The 21,791-nt window shown below is 36.8% G+C and overlaps 1 long non-coding RNA gene across 1 annotated transcript in view; it reads right to left on the reverse strand.

Annotated features, from left to right (window-relative positions):
* LOC111097880 overlaps positions 1-8,886 on the reverse strand; it is a 66,710-nt gene extending 57,824 nt beyond the window's left edge. Inside the window, exon 1 of the long non-coding RNA XR_005367155.1 lies at positions 8,748-8,886. This is a non-coding gene — a long non-coding RNA (uncharacterized LOC111097880). The remainder of the gene's footprint in view (positions 1-8,747) is intronic.
* Positions 8,887-21,791: the final 12,905 nt, after the last annotated feature.

Consider the following 21,791-nt stretch of genomic DNA (forward strand, 5'->3'; position numbering starts at 1 on the left):
ACAAAATCCAACTATATTCCATTTCTACAATATGAATTCAAAGCAAAAATAATACAAAAATGGCTATAATAAAAAAATATAAAGCTAATATCTGGCAAAAATAAAGCAATGGTCACAATATTAATATCAGATAATTTGAATTAAAGACAAAAAGCATGAGTTGGGTCCAGGAAGGCAATTCATATTAAAAAAAATTTATTTAAAATAAGAAAATAATATTCATGGCTGTTTTTATACATTTTAATAAAACATAAAAAGAAATTAACAGTAACAATAGCACAACAGTATTGAAAAATGTTAACATTATTTTGTTCAGTCTACTAAAAACTTTTAACTGCTGCTATTGATTATGACCAAGATACGGCACTTGTGGTACTCTAGATATGTGATTTTTTTAGTCTACATGAATAAAAGTTCCTGAAGAATCCTCAAATCAGCTGAAGGAGTGGCCTTGAATAAGCTAAATCTTATGGTTCTGTGAGAAACAGTGACCAGATGTTTTAAAAAGCCTAAAGAGTTATGTGATCAAATATTCATGCTGATCTAAAGCATATGCTGCATCCTGTAGGAGAATATCCCAATCATGCAGGATTTTGTCTCCCAACTCCCTTCACTAGGTCATTCACTGCTTCTAGGATGTGGTACATACTACTACTAGTGAATTTCTTGGGCACATATCTTTGACACTTCTTTTACCATTCCCAGCCAGATGAAATGTTGCATGGAATACCATGACAATGGACAGGCCAGTCTATAAATCCACAGAGCAGTGCTATCAGGGTGAGGCACATCTCTGTCAGGAATTTGTATGTATTTTAAAAATAAATTGCTATACCCTCCATGATGGGGATGGCAGGTCACGCTGGAAATGGTGACATATTAGGGTTTCAGCACTGGAAAATACAAATACCTTCAAACTCTTTGGCTACTCTGTGAGGTCCATTACCTACCCTATTCTTTCATTCTTTCTAAGTCCAGACCCGCTCGCTGAACAGTCAGCATCTATTTCCCACCATTTGGCATGCATATATCTCACTATACACCATGGAATGTGTTCATTTTCTCCAGCAGGAATATCACATTTGGAATAGCAGCTGCAGAGATACCACTGATGGTAAGTTTAGTAATCCAGTTTAGTAAAGCCACTGCATTCAGCATCTCACCATTTCCTCATTCCCTCATACTCTCAAAGTGAGAGGTTATCTTCCTTAAGTAAGAAAGCAATCTTGCCCAAGAATTCCCATGCTACTGGGCCTAGTTTTTGTGCCAAACACAAGTCCTGACAATAAACAGAATTCTCCTGAGTAGCTCAAATTAAGAGACTTTAATGAAAATACCACTTACAAATATATGGGCAGTATTAATGAATGTCAAGGTACCCTAAGCATGAACAGGGAGCCAACACCACCCCTAGGCTTGGGAGACAAGGTGATAAAACAGTGTTACTGGAGCCCAGGGAGAAGAGAAGCACCAGTAGAGAGCTGTACTCATGGACAGTCACAGCAACTGCCAAAGATGTAGCACTGAAGCAGTAAGAGTCAGGAAATAAATATTCTGATACCCTTCATACCACCTTCTGATCTCCATCAGCTAAATCCTATTGAAAGTCAGTCCACAAAACTTGGTGATACACAGGGAAGAGATCAGGCTCCTAGGGTAAACAACAATGCAGAGAGGGTAGATAATGGGTATGGGGGTAGGGAAACAATAATCAGCACAAAAATGTGTAAACAAAAAAAGTTTATGTGACTGTGCATTCAGATAACAAGGACTAAACTAATGATCTACCTAGAATGTGTAGCATTTATTGCATGAAGATACATCTACAAATTATTTTTATAATGATTTATAGTGAACATTTATATATATAAATATGTATAGTATATATTTTTATATATACTGTTTGGTTAGCCCAACACACAGCTTTTTAGGAATCCCACCCTCCTTTTTTAACCAGTCCATCTATGTGGTCTCAAGTGCTGAGTAAGCCAGTAAAGATAGGGTCAAGAATAATGTAGATGTGTAGTGAAAACATGGGAAAAAATGGAGAAAGAAGATGTATAAAGCAGTTCCTTCTGTCTATTCCTGAAACACAGCATTATATTGCCTTGAATCCCATAAGATTCCCTAGAATCCTTCAAACAATTTCATCTACAGTTGACCCATGAGCAATATGAGTTTGAACAGCACGGATCCAATCATATGTGAATTTTTTTCAATAAACATTGTACAGTACTATAAATGTATTTTGTCTTTCTTATGATTTTCTCAATAGCATTTTTTTCTCCAGCTGTAAGACTACGGTACATAATACATACAATATCCAAATATGTGTTGATTCCCTCTTCATGTTATCAGTAGGTTTCTGGTCAACAATAGGCTATGAGTAGTTAGGTTTTGAAGGAGTCAAAAGTTATAACCAGATTTTTTACCTCATGGGAGGGTCACCACACCTAACTCCACAGTATTCAAGGGTCAACTGCATTTTGCTTAAGTTTAATTAGAGTTTGGTTTTTGCTACTTAGACTCCTAACTAATAGATGATCAATCTAGTGCATAGTTTGGTTTAACACAACTTTATACACTAATCTTTCATGTCAATTTAAACTTGTGTCAATGTTTCCTTCTCAATCTCAGATGATTCTTTTTGAAAAGTATGAGAAATTAATGAAAAGAAAAAGAAACATGTATTGATTGGATGGAGAAGAGTTAAAGAAAAGAAACTGGAGGATGTGTGTTATATAGTTTTTCTACTACAAAAGCAGAAAACCCATTAAATCTATATAATCAATTCTAGGAACAGATCACTGCAATTGCACATGAAATTTTGTGTGGAAGGTAGATAATCTTTGAATTATCTAAATTCCTAAATGGCAGCATGTTTGACTCCCAACCAGTTTGACTTCACTTTATCAAGGTACTCACATTTTAGAAATTACTAGGGACCTTTTCCCTCCTCAAACCCCATGAACACCAGTGGCTTACAAAAGTCTATAAAATCCCCACTGGGGGAACATAAATAAAATGGATATTCTTAAGGAAAAAAAGTTGTTGAGAAAATGACTTTTCAATGGAGTTTAAATCCACAAGTTTCCTCTGTTGAAATTCCCCATCTCAAATTTCTATACCAAGATCTTAGCCTAAAATCTTCTCTAGGAAAATAAATACCCTCAAGAAAATAACATAATTCTAATGTTCTCTCCTAAATCTAAGCTTGCTTCAGGAAAAGAAAATTTAATGTCAGAATTAGTCATAGAAAATTCAGTTTGGGCATATGTTGAAAAACATTATTAGACTCCAATCCTGACCCAAGAAAGGTTAAAATGGTTTTGCTTGGTTGGTTGTGTTTAGTTAGTAGGAGAATGTTTGTTCTCCCTCTGTATTGCTATCATAAAACACATTGATCATTGTCTGCAGCCATTTGGTTTTACTGTTTATATTTGAGAGATGTTGCAATATTGAGCAGGGAAGTCTCTGTCATAGGAGGGAAATGATTTGGACCATAAATAGTTGTTTACAAATAAATCCAGCTTATTCATCTGTTTTCTGTTTATGTTGCTAATTATCAGAGTTAAATGAGTGTTTTTGTTTAGACATCTCCTGATTTTTGAGTCTCCTTCAGGCAGATTTTGAATACCAGGGGATTTATTTTTCACCAACCATCACAAGCAAATATTTAGCCTAATTTCCAAACTTATTATTGCATTGTGATTCCTGCTGCCTTATCTTTCCCTAATCTCATGGAATGAACATAAAAATAAGGACATTTTAAATCCAATGGAACAAACACCGGATATTTTCATGTGCTAAGACTGTGGTAGTCATTCAGAGTGCAAAGAAATGAATACAGTTCCTGGTCATCTGGAGATGAAAGGAAAGCAGAAGATCCACAAGTGTTGGCTTCTATTCTACATAAAATCAAGACAGCTGTCAAGAGTAGAGATCAATAGGAAAGAAAAGCAGAAAGAAAGGACATAAAGAGAAGAGCAAAACTTGGGATTTGCCATTAAAACAAGGACAAGTATTAACTGAGTACTATGTTCCAGCCAGTGGATAAATTGCTTATATTGTATAAGCAATTAAATAATTGCTTTAATTGTATATTGAAAACACAATATACATTGTGTTTTTAATCCTTAAAACAATCTTTTGACACAGGTACCACCGTCTTCATTTTAGAGATTAAGTAATGGAGAATCAGAGAGGTTAAATCACTTACCCAAGGTCATACAACCTAGTGAATTGTAGAATCAAGATACAACCTACTATCTATAAAAGGAATTGACTAGAAATAACCAAAGAACTGCTGAATGGCAGTAAGTGCCATGTTCAGTTTAACATCTAAGAATTTACAGTAATATGAACTTACAGAACTAGGCTATTTTTTCCACCAAGGCTTGGCAACTCAAGAAAAAGAATGCAGAAAGCTAATTGTTGAAGTCATTGAGGATTGGCTGAGTATTGACATAGTTGCTGTGAGTAAAGCATAGTTGTGGCAAAGGAACTGAATGTGCTGAGGAGTCCTGTGGAAATGAATGTTAGGTCAAAAGAGAGGGGCACCTGGCTGGCTCAGTGATAGAGCAGATGACTCTTGATCTCAAGGTCATCCTACACTGGGTATAGAGATTACTTTTTTTTCTTTAATAGCATAGAACAGGTCACCTATGCCATCATCATCCATAGGTAATGTGGAAAGATGGGAGGAACTGGGGTGAAGAAGATTAGCCAGGTGCCAGTGTTTTAGATGGATGGCAGGGAAATGACTGGGTAAGTTGGTGTGTGACAGCAAGCAGTAGGGTGGAGGGTAATAAACTTAAATGGAAAAAGCCTCAGGTGGAGAGGGTTTTTACAAGATAGTGGAGAAGCAGAGATGGCAATAGTAAGCTGGGAAGACACCAGCCCTGCCCTCTGGTCCTAAGGTACATAGGCTGTATGGAAGTCAACAGCCACAGCCACTGATAAGAGTGTAAGGTCTTCTTTGGAAAGACCCAGATTTCACTAAAGGTAAGGAAGCAGAGGGAGTACTCAGGCAAGAGGGTGAAAATAGGGGAGTGGGTGTTGCTGGTTATGTAGCAGCCATTCAAGAGAGAACAGCAAAAGGGTCTGGGAGGTAATATGGTGGCTAGGTCAAGAATAAGGAAGTAGCAAGCACAATAGGGATTTCACTTACACTTTGACTGATTAAAAAGAATGAGAAGCATGGAGGATCTGGTCTCAACAGTCTTTCTGGGAAAGGCAGTCATCAGACCCAGAAGCCAGAAGACTTAACTCATTTGGCCGAGTTGATGGTGGATCCAGAGCCTGTAGATAAAACTAGCTAGTAAATGAGCTTGCATTTATTGAATGAAGATTATATATCAAGTATTGTGTGTATTTATGTCACTTAATCCTTACAAAAGTCTTGCGAGTTAAGTGTAATTATTCTAAATTTACAAATGGAAAACAGGCTTAAAGACACTAACATGGCAAAGCCAGGACCCAACGTTCAACAGACATTGCTATCAGTGGCTCATGAACTATAATAGGCTGGAAACATACTTTGAATGTTTTGTTTGGCCCTCACATTCTCAAAGGAAATACATAGAGCTCAATAGCTAAAGGCGTTATATCTAGACCACCTTACTTATTTTTAATGTTATTGGATTACTCCTGTGGGCATTTAAATTTGTCAGCCTTATTTAAACTAAATGGGCCTGACTCCATATTTTACGTACTCTGCAATATTGAATAAGAAAAGGCAGGTTTCATTTCCAGCCATGACAGAGTAACCATCCTAAACAACTCTAAAATTAGACAAACTGTATAAGGCAACTGCTTTCAGGTACTGAACCACAAGCAAAGCAGGATCATGATCCTTAAGAGAAGAAAAATGTAGCAGATGAACATCATGTATTTCCTAGATTGCTGCCTGGGGACAATTTCCAGCTGATTGAGTAGAGGGGTGAAATCCAAGCAGAGTACAACAGTGTCACTCAGCTAGTGGACTGGGAGCCAGAGTTTGGAACTACTGAGGCAATTGGAATGTGTGCATTATTGTTCAAGAGAAGAAGTAACTGCACAGAGGAGGGGTCCTGAAGTTGGCATGGGAAGTCCAGTGGGTTACTAGACCAAGCTAGGCTATATATTCACAGGATGAGATGCTACAAGGCCCAGCAAAGAGTAGATACTGCAGGACTGAGGGCTAACTAGAGGCAAGAAAGTTCATACAGAGCTACAAGATATGGGACTTCTAGTCCAGGCAGTATGGAGAGGCCTTGTTGAGAACTCCGTAAATGTATGTCTTAGGAAGAAGGACCATAACCTTATGTAAAAGCTGCATTCTCAGAGTAGGGAGAGCAAGGGTCAAAAATACTCTAAAACATAATGACTAAAAATATCATAAGCCTACAGATCTAAGAAACCCAGAAAACCCCAAATAGCATAAACTAAGAGAAAATCAAAATCAAAATCAAATCTAACACAGTTGAACTACTAGAAAGAAAACTTTTAAAGGAGCTATAGAAAAAAAATGACATTGGAATAGACACACAGATCAATAGAATAGAGAGTCTAGAAATAAATTTATAGTTATGACCAATTGATTTTCAATGAGTGCCAAGACAGTTCAATGTGAAAGAGTAGGCTTTTCAATAAATATTGCTAAGAGAATTATCTATTCTCATACAAAAGAATGAATTTAGACCACTACTTCACACTGTATCAAAAATTAACTCAAAACAGATCAAAGACCTACATTAAAGACCTAAAACTACAAAACTCTTAGAAGAAAGCACAGCACAAGTCTTTAAGGCTTGGATTAAGCAATGATTTCTCAGGTATAACACTAAAGTCAAACAACAAAAGAAAAAACATAAACTACACTTCATAAAAATTTAAAACATATGTGCTTCTGGGGAACCTGGGTGGCTCAGTCAGTTAAGTATCTGCCTTTGGCTCAGGTCATGATCCTAGGGTTCGGGGATGGAGCCCCATATCTCTACTCAGCAGAGCCTACTTCTCCCTCTTGCTCTGTCTGCCTGCCACTCCCACTGCTTGTGCAAGCTCTCTATGTCAGATAAATAAATAAATAAAATCTCAAAACAAAACAAAACAAAAAAATATATGTGCTTCAGAAGACACTAGCAAGAAAGTGAAAAAATCCACAGAATGGAAGAAAACATTTGCAAATCGTATACCTGATAGGGGACTTGTATCCAGGATATACAAAGCACTCTGACGACTCAGCAAATAATCCAATTAAAAAATGGATAAAGGATTTGAACAGATATTTCTCCAAAGATAACAAACAAATAGGCCAATAAGCACATGGTAATATGTTCAATGTCATTAGCCATCAGGAAATACAAATAAAAACCATAATGAGATATCACCTTGCATTCAATAAGATAGCTATAATAAAAAGAAAACACAATAACAACTGAAGATAAGAAAATTAGAACCCTTATACATTGTTGGTGGGATTTTAAAATGGCATAGCCACCTCAGAAAATACTTTGGCAGTTCTTCAAAAAATTAATCATATGACCCAGCAATTTCACTCCGAGGCATATGACAAGAAAATTGAAAATATATGTTCACACAAAAACTTTTGCTTACAATGTTTGTAGCAGAATTATTCATAAAAGCCAAAAAGTGTAAATCAACAAAAGTCCATCAACTGATGGATTTTTAAAATGTGGTTTATATGCACAATGGAATATTATTCAGCCATAAAAAGAGAAGTGCTAATATATGCCTCAACATGGATGAACCTTGAAGACAGTATACTCAGTGAAGCAACAGCTTCTTTTAGGGAAATGAAAATGTTTCAGAATTAATGGTGATGTTTGTACAACTCTCTGAATATATTTAAATCTACTGAATTACACACATTTTAATGGGGGTAACTTTAATGGTATTTGAATTATATCTCAGTTTTAAAATTGAAGAACTCTATAGAAAGATGGAACTCTATAAAAAGATGTTTTATTTGGGACAGAAAAACTCCCTAAATTAATCCATAAATTCCAAACAGATTCAACCAAAATCTTAATAGAACTTTTTCTCACCTGACAAAATGATTATAAATTTCTTGAGAAAATAAACACAAAAGAATTCATCTTTAAAACTCTGCAAAATATTACAAAATATAAGCTAGTGGACATTGAATTAGCTCTCCTAAATATTATTTTTGTGTGTTAAAATACTACAGTGTCTAAAAGTATATGCAGTAAGATATTTTTCCATTTTAACTTTTAAAATAATGCAAATGTATTACTTTTATAATACTAAAACAAGTCAAGCAAAAAAAGGCAAAATAAAAAATAAATAATCCATGTATCTCCTTCTCCAATGTTAATTTATTCCACTTTAGGCTAAAAATCCCTTTTTGATACATCTTCATATGCATAATGTCAAGTTGCTTTTTCAGCCTTGTCGATTTTCTCTGCATGTAGATTAATTTATGAATAGCTTCCCTAAAGTTTGGCACCTAATCTGAATACATTGAATGTGGACTGATTGGCCCACAATAAAGGTTTATTGTCTTGGGCATTCTGGTTACTTCATTTACATGGATGCATCCTAAAATCCTATTAGCCCTTTGGGGCAGTTAGTGCACAAAGTTAACTCATACTGTGCCAAAGTTAACTCAAAGACTAGTGCCTAAAGACCCGAGATGTGTTCATAATCAGTGCTGCCAAGTCAAAATTATCTTTATCATCTTGTCCCTTGTGCAGTGATATTTGGAATAAAGTACATGACCTTACCTTCATTCCATCAAATTTCATCTTGATCTATTGTACCAATTCTTTGTATCTGATGCAATCATTCAAGGCGTTCATTAACTCTCCCAGCTCTGTGGTATCTGAACATTTGTAAGGAACAATCCTTTGATCATCATCCGAGTCACTGATGAAAAGAATTATCAGGACATCTTAGGGGACACACTGCAGTTAATATGAAAATCTTCTTATGCATGAATTAATTCCCATCGTGTTTCTAGCATCTCACCCACAGATGCTCAGACCTTAGTGTACCCATGAGTCACCTGGGTAGCTTACAAATTCTCTGGACCCCCGGTAGGGATTCTGATTCAACAGGTCTAACACCCACAGAACTACATTTAGATTTATCTAAGACTACATTTCTCTTTATTGATGATAAGCATATTGGAGAGGTCATGTCATATGCGTTGGTGAAGGCAAGATGCCGTGTCTACTGAATCTACTTCACCCACCACCCTGGCTTTATGTTTAATCAAAAGAATGGAATTAATGTGCAAGAAAGCCTATGTTGCCTTCTAATGAACAATGCTGCCTATATGTGCTCACAAAGCTTTTTCTAATAATCAGTCCTAGAGTTAACTTTCATAAATTTTCTTTCAATTACCAAACACCAGGGGAGGGGCTGATATATGCCAAATATTCTAATTTATACTCTTACCTGTGGTAAGAACTTTTCATTGTACTCCTGTTCACACTGGGTCTTATAATTCTTCATTTACTTAGTGTGACAAGATAGAATAAATATAGTTGTGCTATTTTAATTTACATTTTTATTATCTTCAATAAAAGGTTTTTTTCATATTTCTCTTGGCCATTGCAAATTCCCCACTGACTCCCATTTATCAATTGCCGTGTTTATTTTTTCTAATAGACATGTAAATTACCACTGTTATTTTTACTGTTATTTGGGTCACAAATAAAGACCCGAGATGCTTGTATTCTTTTTTTCTCATTTTCTTTGTTTCTCTATTTCCACCTTTTGTTGTCTTTTAACCTTTTATAATTTTTTACCTTTATAGCAAATATGTTTTATTCCTTATGCAAACAATCTTTGTATTGTGGTTTCTGCCATTGTTTGAAACCATGCTTTAAAAATCTTCCTCCAAGATTATGTAAATATTCAATTATATTATCTTTAGAATCTAATTTTTTAATATTTTTGTATATTTAAATTTTAGATATCTTTTTATCAGTTACATAGTCCCCTTATTCTTTAAAAATATCATCCTTCAAAAATCTGGATCAAGGATATTAATAGCAGTATTGTTTAAATACTAAAAATTGAGGAACTGCCTAAACGTATAATAAAAAGAGATGAGTTGGTTATGCAGAACATCCATAAGATAGAACCTTGTGGCAAGTGAGATTTTGGTCTCAAAGGATATTTTCTGATATGAAAGTATTCATAATTTAATGTTAAGCAAAACAAAGTACTAAAATAGACATACATACACATTCATGAAGTCTGAAGCTAAAACTATGCACTGTGCTGAATTCTAGTAACTTTGAGCTGAATAGGAAAATATGGTAAAGTATAAACTATCTGGTTTTAGATGACCTACATAATACTTGGATGTTTTTTAGAAATTTTTGTTTTCAAATACAACTGTGCTGTCTTTGTGAATCATTGATATCCAAACCAAGTCAGTAATATACTTTCTATAAATGAGTATAAGTTTCACTAGTTCTATACAGTCATATGCAAATATAAATATATTATCACATTTTACTGATATGGCATCAGCATGCTTCTCCACTTAAATTCATTCCCGCATTTCAATGATTTTTTTAAAAAGATTTTATTTTATTTTATTTTATTTTATTAGAGAGAAAGAATACAAGCAAGGGGAGGGGCAAAGGGAGAGAGAAAGAGAATCTCAGCAGGCTCCCTGCTGAGCACAGAGCCCAATTGGGGGCTTGATCCCAGGACCCTGAAAGCACAACCTGAGCCAAACCAAGAGTGAGACGTTTAACCAACTGAGCCACCCAGGCACCCCCAAATGATGTTTTAATAGTCAATTAAAAACACAATTCTGGCATAAGAGTTTCAACAACACGTATCGAGGGTCCCACCCGCAGTTTTGATGATCTGCTGGGAGGACTCTAAGACTCAACATAAAGCCATACTCATGGCTATGATTTATTACAGCAAAAATATCAAAGCAAAATCAAAGCAAAGACCAGAGGAAATCATGAAAGCTTCCAAGAGTGCTCTCCCAGTGGAGTCACAGGGGAAGCACTTAATTCCCCAGCAATACATTGTGACAACATATGTAAAATGTCTACCAATGAAGTTTATTAAAAACTCAGCCTCCAGAGTTTTTACTGGGGGCTGGTCAAACAGGCACCCTTTGCCTAGCATGTTCCAAAATTCCAAATTCCCAAAATGAAAGCAGGTATTCAGCAGAAACCACATTGTGCGAACTGTCTAGACACAGTGAGCAACTCTTACCAGTTCTGCAAATGGTGGAAACCTTCTGAAAATCCAAGTTTCCAGATGCCAATCAAGGGCCACCTTGCAAATGGATATTTCCAAACAGTTGCTAGCCTGCTGTGTCAACTCTTTTCCACACACATGTTACAAGTTATCAAGCCACCAGGTGTGGCAATCACACACACACACACACACACACACACACGTTAGTCTCATTCATACCCAAATAAAGTTAAACAAAGAAAAGTGAATGAAGTTTACCTTAAAATTCACTTTTATTGAGTCCACAAATAAATTATTTCAGAAGTGACCAATTCAGAAGAGATCAGAAATTAAAATTAAAATATTACAATGGTTATTTTCCTCAAGTTGTAAGGTTAATGCACATTTGTTGTAGAAACTGTGGAAAACTCAGAAAAAGATTAAAGAAATAAGATTCGCTGAAGCCCCCAATCATAGATTTTACCATTGCTAACTTTTCTACTCATGTACATCTATTAACATGGTTGATACCATACTTGCTATTAAACTTTACTTTAGTTATCTCCATTTTTCTATGCCATTAAACATTCCCAGTAAACATTTCTCATAATGAAAAGTATTTTATCCCTGGTTATAATATAATTTTTAAAGCCTTCTCCTTTCAGTTGGATAGATAGGTTGTTTCCTGTCATTAATATTTTTTAAGCCCTCATAAAACCTTTCAATGGCTTCCTATTGCTCTTGGAATAAAGGTCAAAATCTTTAATATGGTCAACAAGGCCCCACGTGATCCCGGGCTTCCTTCCTTCTGCGGCTCCCATTCATTCTTTCCCATTCTTTCTCTGCCCTCAAGCACCATGGCCTTCCTGGAATTCCTCAAATGTGCCACTGTTTCCTACTTCATGGTTTACACACGTGTAGGTAGCCCCTACCTTATATACTGCAATCAGCACAGTTTTAACTAGTCATGTCATTAAAAGTATGCACATTTTTAAAATATATATTTCCCATAACAGGCAGTGATTCCATGAGGGCAGAGCATAGGTCTGTCTTGTTCACTGATGTACTGCGTCTCAGTGCTAAATGTTATCCCTGGAATACAGACATAAAGAAAAAATCATTGCGGAATTTAAGAACAGATGCATTAATAATAGGATTCTACCTTTAAGTCAACTTTTTAAACACTCAGGATATTTGAGAACTTTGTTAATTGGATTCCCACAAGAATTCCCACAAGAAATGAGTTATGATTAAGTATTTTCTTTTTCTAAGATTCCATTTCCTCATGATACTTCTTCATGATCCATTATGGTAAATAGTTAAAACCATTTAATTATGTACATGTTTTCTTTACAGACCCTTTACTTATCTATTTTATTCTAGTAATTTTTTTTTAGATTTTATTTATTTATTTGAGAGAGTGAGCATAAGAAGGGGGGAGGGGTAGAGGGAGAAGCAGACTCCCCGCTGAGAAGCCCCACACAGGGCTCAATCTCATGACCCTGGGATCACAACTGAGCCAAAGGCAGACACTTAACCATCTGAGTCACTCAGGCGTCCCTAATTCTACTAATTTTTAGATTTACTTTTTGGCATTTTCTCCAAATCACAATGACTATTGCTTATACTTGGAGTAGCACTATTTTATCACGTATTCTTTTATTCATATTCATCCCTAGTAGTTGCCTTCCAATTTTGAATTAATACTGTCTCATATAGTATTTTTAAAATTTTCCTTATGAATGGGTGTTTTGCTTAATCTATTTTTTAAAAAATCAATCTCCTCTTTGGAATTTATGGAGGCTTTATTATTGATAAAGGTGTTTACCCTACAGATTTTGTTTTTCAATTGGGATATTGGGCAAAAACTGAGTGGCAGCAGGGATGGATTTTCCCTTTGGTAGAAGAATTAAGAAGTCTGGATTCTTGTAGGGCACCACGTAAAAGACATGCCCCCATTTGGGGGGCATGAACCAAGTCCAACAACTTGGTGATAGGATGGGTGTATAACAAGACAGATGTTTCTGGAAATGGAAAATGGGTTTGCTTTATGAATCCTGAAAATTATCATATCTAATATCCAGTATTTTCTTTTCTATGTTGCATCCAATATTATCCAGTTACCTAGCATTGTGAGTAGAGTTTTGTTTCAATGTTACAGCCTGATCTCAGCTAGCTCTGCCTACTAATCGATGGGCTTCTATCCCCATTTGGGTTACAGCTCTATAGGGTGAGAGCAGTGGCCTTAGAAATTCAGTTTGGAAAGAATAAGAAGTTATTATCCAAAGTTAGAGATGCAGGCCAGAGGGAGGTCACTGGCCCAAGGACATAGTGAAATCGAGGACTGATCTGGGAAACATTCGGGTATTCTATAGGGAGTCCCAGAGACCTTGGCAAGGGGGGAGGAGGGCGGGGTGTAAAACGGGAAAGCCTAACTTTCCTGTGGTCAAACATAATGAGAGCTCAGATCCTTTCATTCAGAATTAGAGGGAAGTGCTAATTCTGACAACCATAGAGGTCAGCAACCCCTAGGTTACAAATCAATAAATTCACTTCATAGGCGGTCAGTGAGACAGAAACTACTTTTCCAGATGCTTTTGTGTCCTCCTGCTACACGGCACTATGATTACTGTTCTAAAGTTCTATTTCAAAATAAATAATATTAATTTAAAAGAAAAACACTGAACGTAGATGAAGGTACAATAAATGTGGCATCTTCATATTTGGTACATGAATAAAGAGCCACAAACTATTTGTGTAATTAAACCCAGAAATTCTACTTAATGAAAACATCTTTAAAAAATAAATCAAAAATATAAGAGGAAGCACAAAAAGGTGTTAAAAAACAAAATAAACTGAAGGTTTACAAAAATGCCTTAAAGCTTTGGGATGAAAAGCAAAAAATATTGATTCATTGGCAGAGATAACACTGACAAATGACGACAAGGAGACACATTTATTATTTATACCACTGAGTATAAAAGTTTTGGAACCACATATAAAATTAGAGAAGTAAAATAAGCAGCAGCATGAGTGTGAAATGGCGAATAACATGTTAAGCAGTTGAAAGATTTTCAATATTGAAAATATTGAGTTGTAAAAGGACAGCAGTGTATTCACGGCAAAATAGGCTCCCTGGCTTTGATTCCTGGTCGAATGGAGCACTGGCCAACCCTGGCACAGGCAGCGGAGCACCCTAACCACCTTTGCTAACTAGCTTGCTTTCTTTACCCTTCACTATCTGTTCTTACACATGTGGAGGGTAGGGCACACATGTTCTTCAGCAAACCATAACAGCCTGTAGGAGTAACCTCCACTCATTCTCGTTCATAAATGCCAAAGCATGGAAGAAATACTATGTACAAAAAGGCATCCAGAGGTGCCTGGGTGGCTCAGTCAGTTAAGTGTCTGCTCAGGTCATGATCCCAGGGTCCTGGGATGGAGCCCTGCACTGAGGCTCCCTGCTCAGTGGGGAGCCTGCTTCTCCTTCTCCCTCTGTCCCTCCCCCTCTCAAATAAATAAAATCTTAAAAAAAAAAAAAACATCCATCACAGTGCTATTTATACCAGTAAAATACGGACACAACCTAAAATGACTAGGAAGTGGAAAATCATTGAATGTCCCATCATAAATAAGCTCACTGAAATACTTCAGAAACCTCAGAAAATAATTTTCTAATCAAATTTTAAGTTAACACTAAAAGATGTACCCTGGGAAACTTACGATTGAATAATAAAGGTAAAAATAATATAAAATATACAAATATAATAAGCCTACATTGTATTTATAAAACATACTGAGAGGAAACATAAGAAAATGCTAGTAGCAGTTATTAAGGTGACAAGTCAAATTTTTCTACTTTTTTTTTGAACAATGAAATTAACTTTATAAGAAAAAATGTATGTGAAAATATATGTGATATCTGTTTGCTTCCATAGTTTTGGGACCATAACCAAAACACCTCAAGGTAATTTAGGGCTCTGGTAGCCAGTCAGCCAGAGATTCCCATTTTTCAGCCCTGGTTCCAGTGGATCCTCCCAAAGGCATCCAGAGGTGCCTGCCCTGCATACCAGAACCCCCAGCCCTTCATACCATCTTGATTCAGCCATATTGAGTTTTTAAGAAGGGGTGCCAGAAAGAAGATGTTCCTGCATAACACCCTTCAGGTTCGTCCATGTTGTCACCGATGGCAGGATTTCCTTGGGTTTTTTTTCCTTGTTTTCTACAGCTGAATTATATTCCACTATGTGCATATACAACATTTTCTTTTTTAAGATTTTATTTATTTATTTGTGGGAGAGAGTGCATGTGAGAAGCAGGGGCGGAGGGAGGAGGAGAAGCAGACTCCCCTGCTGAGCAGGAAGTCCCATGTGAGGCTCGATCTCAGAACCCTGAGATCATGACCTGAGCCAAAGGCAGACGCTTAAACAATTGAGCCACCCAGATGCCCCAACATTTCTTTTATCTACCTATCTCCTAAAGGACATGTAAGTTGTTTCCATATCTCAACCACTGTGCATAACACTATAATGAATATGGGGGTGCAAATATCTGTTCAAGATAGTGATTTTGTTTCCTTCAGATATATATACAGGAGAGGGATGACTGGATCACATGGTGGATCATATGGTAGAATGGAAGTTCTATTTTTAACTTTTCTGTGGAACCTCTATACTGTTTTCCATAATGACTATAACCAATTTCCATTCCCACCAACAGCATATAAGGATTTCCTTTTCTCTACGTCTTAGTCAACATTTGTTATCGTTTGGCCTTTTCATAAGAACCATCCTAACCAATGTGAGGTGATATCTCCTGGCACCACCTACATTTTTCTTTATAGGTGAAGAAAACCCTTTGAGAGAACTAAGGAGCCTGCCTGTCCCTCTGAGGTCAAGCTTAAAATTGAATTATGCTACGTGATCAGATCACTCCCTCTGTCAATAGCAGGAAATCATAGTAGAAAAGTAGAGAGACTATGTCACAATCTGGAGTTTCACCAATTCATGACAACCACAGACCATTATGGAAACTTTTGTAGGAAAAAAAGAGAAAAGGGGGTTTATTCTGTCCTCACCAGACTCTAGTCCATTCCCTTCCATTGTCCAGGGCCTACTATCCATGAGTTTAAAACTCTACCCTCTGTTCCTCCCTCTTTCCAGTCTTCTCAGTCAAGTATTCTGTAGCAAATGCACAGGAGTTAAAAATCTGTGTCTCTGGGGATCCCTGGGTGGCGCAGCGGTTTGGCGCCTGCCTTTGGCCCAGGGCGCGATCCTGGAGACCCGGGATCGAATCCCACGTAGGGCTCCCGGTGCATGGAGCCTGCTTCTCCCTCTGCCTGTGTCTCTGCCTCTCTCTCTCTCTCTCTCTCTCTCTCTGTGACTATCATGAATAAATAAATAAAATCTTAAAAAAAAAATCTGTGTCTCCTAGTTAGTAATTAAAATGATATGAACAGAATTGCCATACATTTATTCAGCACACACTTTCCATTCAATTCAGGCCCAGAGACATCTGAGGATTTATAGAGATAATTTCACATTACATGTAGCTAACCATATGAATACCTTCACACAGATATTACTTAGGTATGTGTGCATCTTTTACTCAAAGGAGAAACCAGCTGAGTGCCAGTCAGGAGGACATCAGGCTCCTCTACACTGTCCTGGAACCAGAGATCCACTGGCTGGGACTAGAGCTTGCTTTCTAGAAGCCAAATCTTCCCACCCCTAGTGTCTATCTAGGCAAAACACTCTTTAACCACCTACAGAACTCTCCCTGAGAGTAGCTGTGCTAAATACCATTTTCTCCATATAGTTATATTTCCAGTAATGTTTTAGTACCCCTTATAACTAGGAACCCAGGTGGCTATCTTGCTGGCTTATACCTGTTTCCCAATATAGGAAATTAGCGCCATAATGAAAAATCAGAGTAGCTGATGTTGGCAGGCAGGGATCAGGGCTTATCCAAGAAGAGGAACTAGGGAAACTTTCTAGGATGAAGGAAATAGGAGTCTGGGCTACACAAGTATATACATTTGTTAAAACTCAGGAAATTAATACCTAAGACTTGTGCATTTCATGGCATGTCGGTTTTACATTAAAAAGGTAAGTTAATATTCAACTCCTGTCAATGACATATATAATACAATATACAGATATCAATATACTAGAGTTTGCAATTTACCTTGAGTTACATCATCAAAAATAAGATGGGCTAGGAGTTCCTGGGTGGCTCAGATGGTGAAGCATCTGCTGTTGGCTCAGGTCATGTTCTCAGGATCCTGGGATCAAGCCCTCTTTGGGCTCCCTGCTCAGTGGGAGTCTGCTTCCTCTCCCTCTGCCCTTCCCCCCACTGTACCCTCTTGCTCTCTCTCTCTCTCAAATAAATAAGTAAAATTCTTTTAAAAAATAAGATGGATTGGGATCCCTGGGTGGCGCAGCGGTTTGGCGCCTGCCTTTGGCCCAGGGCGCGATCCTGGAGACCCAGGATCGAATCCCATGTCAGGCTCCCTGCATGGAACCTGCTTCTCCCTCTGCCTGTGTCTCTGCCCGTCTCTCTCTCTCCCTGTGACTATCATAAATAAATAAAAATTAAAAAAAAAATAAGATGGATTAATAGATGTTTAAGAGGGATGGTTAGACAGATACGTGACAAAGCAAGTAGATGTGTTCTAGGGGTGTTCACTGTAAAATTTGTTCAACTTTGCTGTATGTTTAAAATTTTTCATAATAAAATGCTGGAGAGAAAAAGAAATCAACTCACATTCTCCCGCCCAGGTCTAAATAAATTATGAACTAAATATATTACTTTGCTCTATCTGTCTTCCTTGATCACCAGACTGTATTTAATAGGAAGAAAGATTATTTTCAAAAGAAAACTCAGATACTGTTTCCAAAAGAAACTGGGACAGATGCTGAATAACCAAAAAACAAGACAAAGAAAACTAAACAAAACAGAGATGACAGTGTATTTATATTACTCTGTCACCCTCACCAGACACTGACACTGTAGTATTTACTTGAACACCACTGTGTTTCACATCCATCTCTTTCTCTTGTTGCATCACTCCAACTCTGTGGCCATCTTAAAATCTCCACCAAAATTTCCTAGGTCCTGTTTTTGCTCCCCTTCTCAGCCCAGATTCCAAAATTTCATAAAGAAGCATCATCTCCCTATACCACTTCCAATGCTGGCTAAGGATTTAAGACTTCCCTGAGTCACCTTCCAGATCCCGTACTAGTGTATCTAAACCGAGATCAGCTTGTATGTTTGGGTCTGTTTTGTGATTAGAAATTTGTCTCTGGATATTGGAGAAGATGGGACCTTGGTCCAACTTGCTTGTCTGACACAATATATCAGAACTTAAGGAAGCTCAAGGAACTAACCTGATCTGTCTACGTTCTACTCTCTCTAGGACAGGAATGCTCTGGGATGATTGCTTCTTAGGAGAGCTACTACTTAGACACAGCAGAGCAATGAAAGTCTGCAGAGCAGACTAAGCCATTTTAAGCAACTGGATTTGAAATAACTAACAATTTCAACAAAAATTTGTGAGTAGGGAATGGAGACTTGGCTTCAGAGCTGTACATTTGGGCCGTGTTTATGTGAGTCAGGAGAAAACCTGGCTCTGAAGCTGACACACTAGCACGGTTGTGGCTGGTGCCTCTCAGAGTAATCTGGAGTACATCCAGTAAGGATTGGCCTTCCGTGTGGGAGGCCAGAGGCCAGCTGGAATTATTTTCCATGGGTACCGCACCCCTGGATTTTCAGGGTGTCCTCATACCACTGGCTCCATTGTGAAAGAGCACACCCAACGTCAGACAGCAACCTAGGGGGTTCCCATCACCACCTGATTTTCCAAGTTCTGACTTCATTTTCTCCAAGGCATTTTCTCCTCATTTTTCTGGTTACGAGGGACTGCAGCTGCTTTATTTGGCTATGCTCGTCCTTAAAAATGGAATATTAACTGGTTTAAGAGTTTATAGCTGCCTATTCATATTCAGGAAAGTTTTCTCATTCTGGCTTCATAAGTTATTAATTGTCTGAGTTTGGAAAAATCACTCCCACTTCTCTAAATTGTAGTTTGTTTGTCTAAAAAAAAATAAAAGTCTGTCCTATGTACTTTAGATTATTATGAGGATCAAGTGTCATAACTTTTTACCATTCCACAATAGGACTCCTATGTGTGTCTGATAAAACTACATAGGTTCTTTATATATTAAATATGTTAATCATATATAAAATTTGTAAGTCTGGCATTTACCTATAATTCTCTTTTGGTTGCTTTTCAAATATAAAAAAAAAATCAAGCACAATGATTATGAAAAGAATGCATAGTGCTATAGTTCTTAAATAAAGAGATATCCAAAAAATTAAAACTTACAACTTCATTCACCAGTGTACAAGTTGGAATATAAATGTACATTTTGACTATGCATATGTTTGCAAATATTTGTGAAGACATACATATTTTATAAGAAAATTACGATCAGAGATACATGCTGTTTTGTAAATTCCATTTTTATTTCACAATATATTGCAAATATGGATATATGAGATAGTCTGTAAAATACAAAATATCTTGCAAACATTCTCCATCACTGTCATTATACTAATTTGTACCACTGACTCAGCAAAACTAATGTTTTCCTAGGAAAATGATTAATTTTAAGATTATATTTCTGGAGCGCCTGGGTGGCTCAGTCAGGTAAGCCACCAACTCTTGTTTTTGGCTCAGGTCACAGTCCCAGGATCCTGGGATCCAGCCCCACATCGATTACACATTCAGCAGGGAGTCTGCTTGAAATTCTCTCTCTCCCTCCCTCTCTCCCTGCTCCTGCCCCAACTTTTTCTCTCCCTCTCCCTCTGTTTCTCTCAAACAAATCTTTAAAACAAAAAAGTTATATTTCCATTTTTTAAATATTTTGTTTATTCATTCATGAGAGACACTGAGAGAAAGAGACAGAGACACAGACAGAGGGAGATGTAGGCTCCTCACAGGGAGCCTGATGTGGGACTCAATCCTCGGATCTGGGATCATGCCCTGAGCCGAAGGCAGACACTCAATTGCTGAGCCACCCAGCCATCCCTATATTTCCATTCTTAAAAAAATGTTGCTAAAAAAAAAAAAAAAAAAACAGCTAAAGGTACAAAATTCTGAGAGCTAAACAGTCTGTTTCTGAAAAGGACTTGCAGGTGTGAATGTGGTAAAGGACTATGACCGAAGAATGGAAATCTATGTATTGGAGTCATATATATCATATTTGAATTCTAGTTCTGCCCCTTTAAGTCTTGCTTTTTCTGCCTATTAACAAAATAATATATAGTTCTTACCTTAGAATAATTTTTTCTTTAATACTTAGAATACATAGCAAAAATAATAAATATTATGTCATTAATATTATTACTATAATTAGTAATACTTACTCATAGATATTTAAGTTCTAAAAATAGGCCTTCAAAAATACTGAGGATGGAGTGCCTGGGTAGTTCAGTGGATTAAGTGTCCAATTCTCAATTTTGGCCCTGGTCATGATCTCAGGCTCATGAAATTGAGCCCCTCATCAGACTCCACACTCAGCAAGGAGTCTGCTTGAGATTCTCTCTCTCCCTCTCCCCCTGCTCCTGCTGCCACTGGTTCTCTCTCTCTCAAATAAATAAATAAATAAATACTTGAAGGAAATACTGGGGATCTTACAGCTTTCATGGTTTAATTTAGGGATATAACCTATCAGTCGACTGTTACAAAACTGTCTTTCCCCATTACCTAGGTAGAAAATTAAACCATTAATACTTTTCTTAGTACCAGCAGAATAAGTGGAAATACATGATCAAAAGTTTCACAAAAGAAAGAGTTTAATAATCATTGCTTCCAATAATTATAAATGTTCAACCTTCCTATTAAGGAAATGGTTACAACAATAATAAATATTTTCACCAATTATGTTATTAAAAGAAAACAAACACAGGAGCCTATTGATGGCAGCCATCCACTAAAATAAGCATTCTCATTTGGTGGTGGGAAAAGTACTACAGCTTCTAGAAAGTAACTATATAGAATGTAGTATAGTTTGTAGTTTATTATGGTATATAATTTAAAAACTAATAGTAATTTACCAATAATCTCAGTTCTAGAATTCCCTTCTAACAAAAAAATTGATTATAGTAGGATATTTATCACAGATTTGGCTGTTACACCTTTATCTATGGTAGTGAAAAATAATAATACAAATAACACAAATAGCTAAGATGATTAGTACACCCATTCAGTGTAATATATGGCCACTGAAATATATTTAAAGTAGTTTTCTAATAACATTGTTAAATGCTTATAATAGTGTGAAAAATTCAAATTTAAGAACACTTCATAGGCTGCATTGTTATTTTTTGTTTTTCATGCTTAAGCAGACATCTATTCAGGTCTTGTTTTTGTCTACCACCAGAATAAGGAGATTCTCTTCTCTCTTCCATTTATTTGAATCCTGACTGGATCTCCACCTCAGACCCACTGATGTACTCCACCTTCTATTATCTGTGTGGCTCCAGGCCTCTGGCCATAAGAGGACATTGGTTACAGCCTCAGGTTTTATTCTGCTCAGGTGTATACT

This window comes from Canis lupus, chromosome 11 (genome assembly GCF_011100685.1).
Source record: "Canis lupus familiaris isolate Mischka breed German Shepherd chromosome 11, alternate assembly UU_Cfam_GSD_1.0, whole genome shotgun sequence".
NCBI classification, from domain to species: Eukaryota; Metazoa; Chordata; class Mammalia; order Carnivora; family Canidae; genus Canis; species Canis lupus.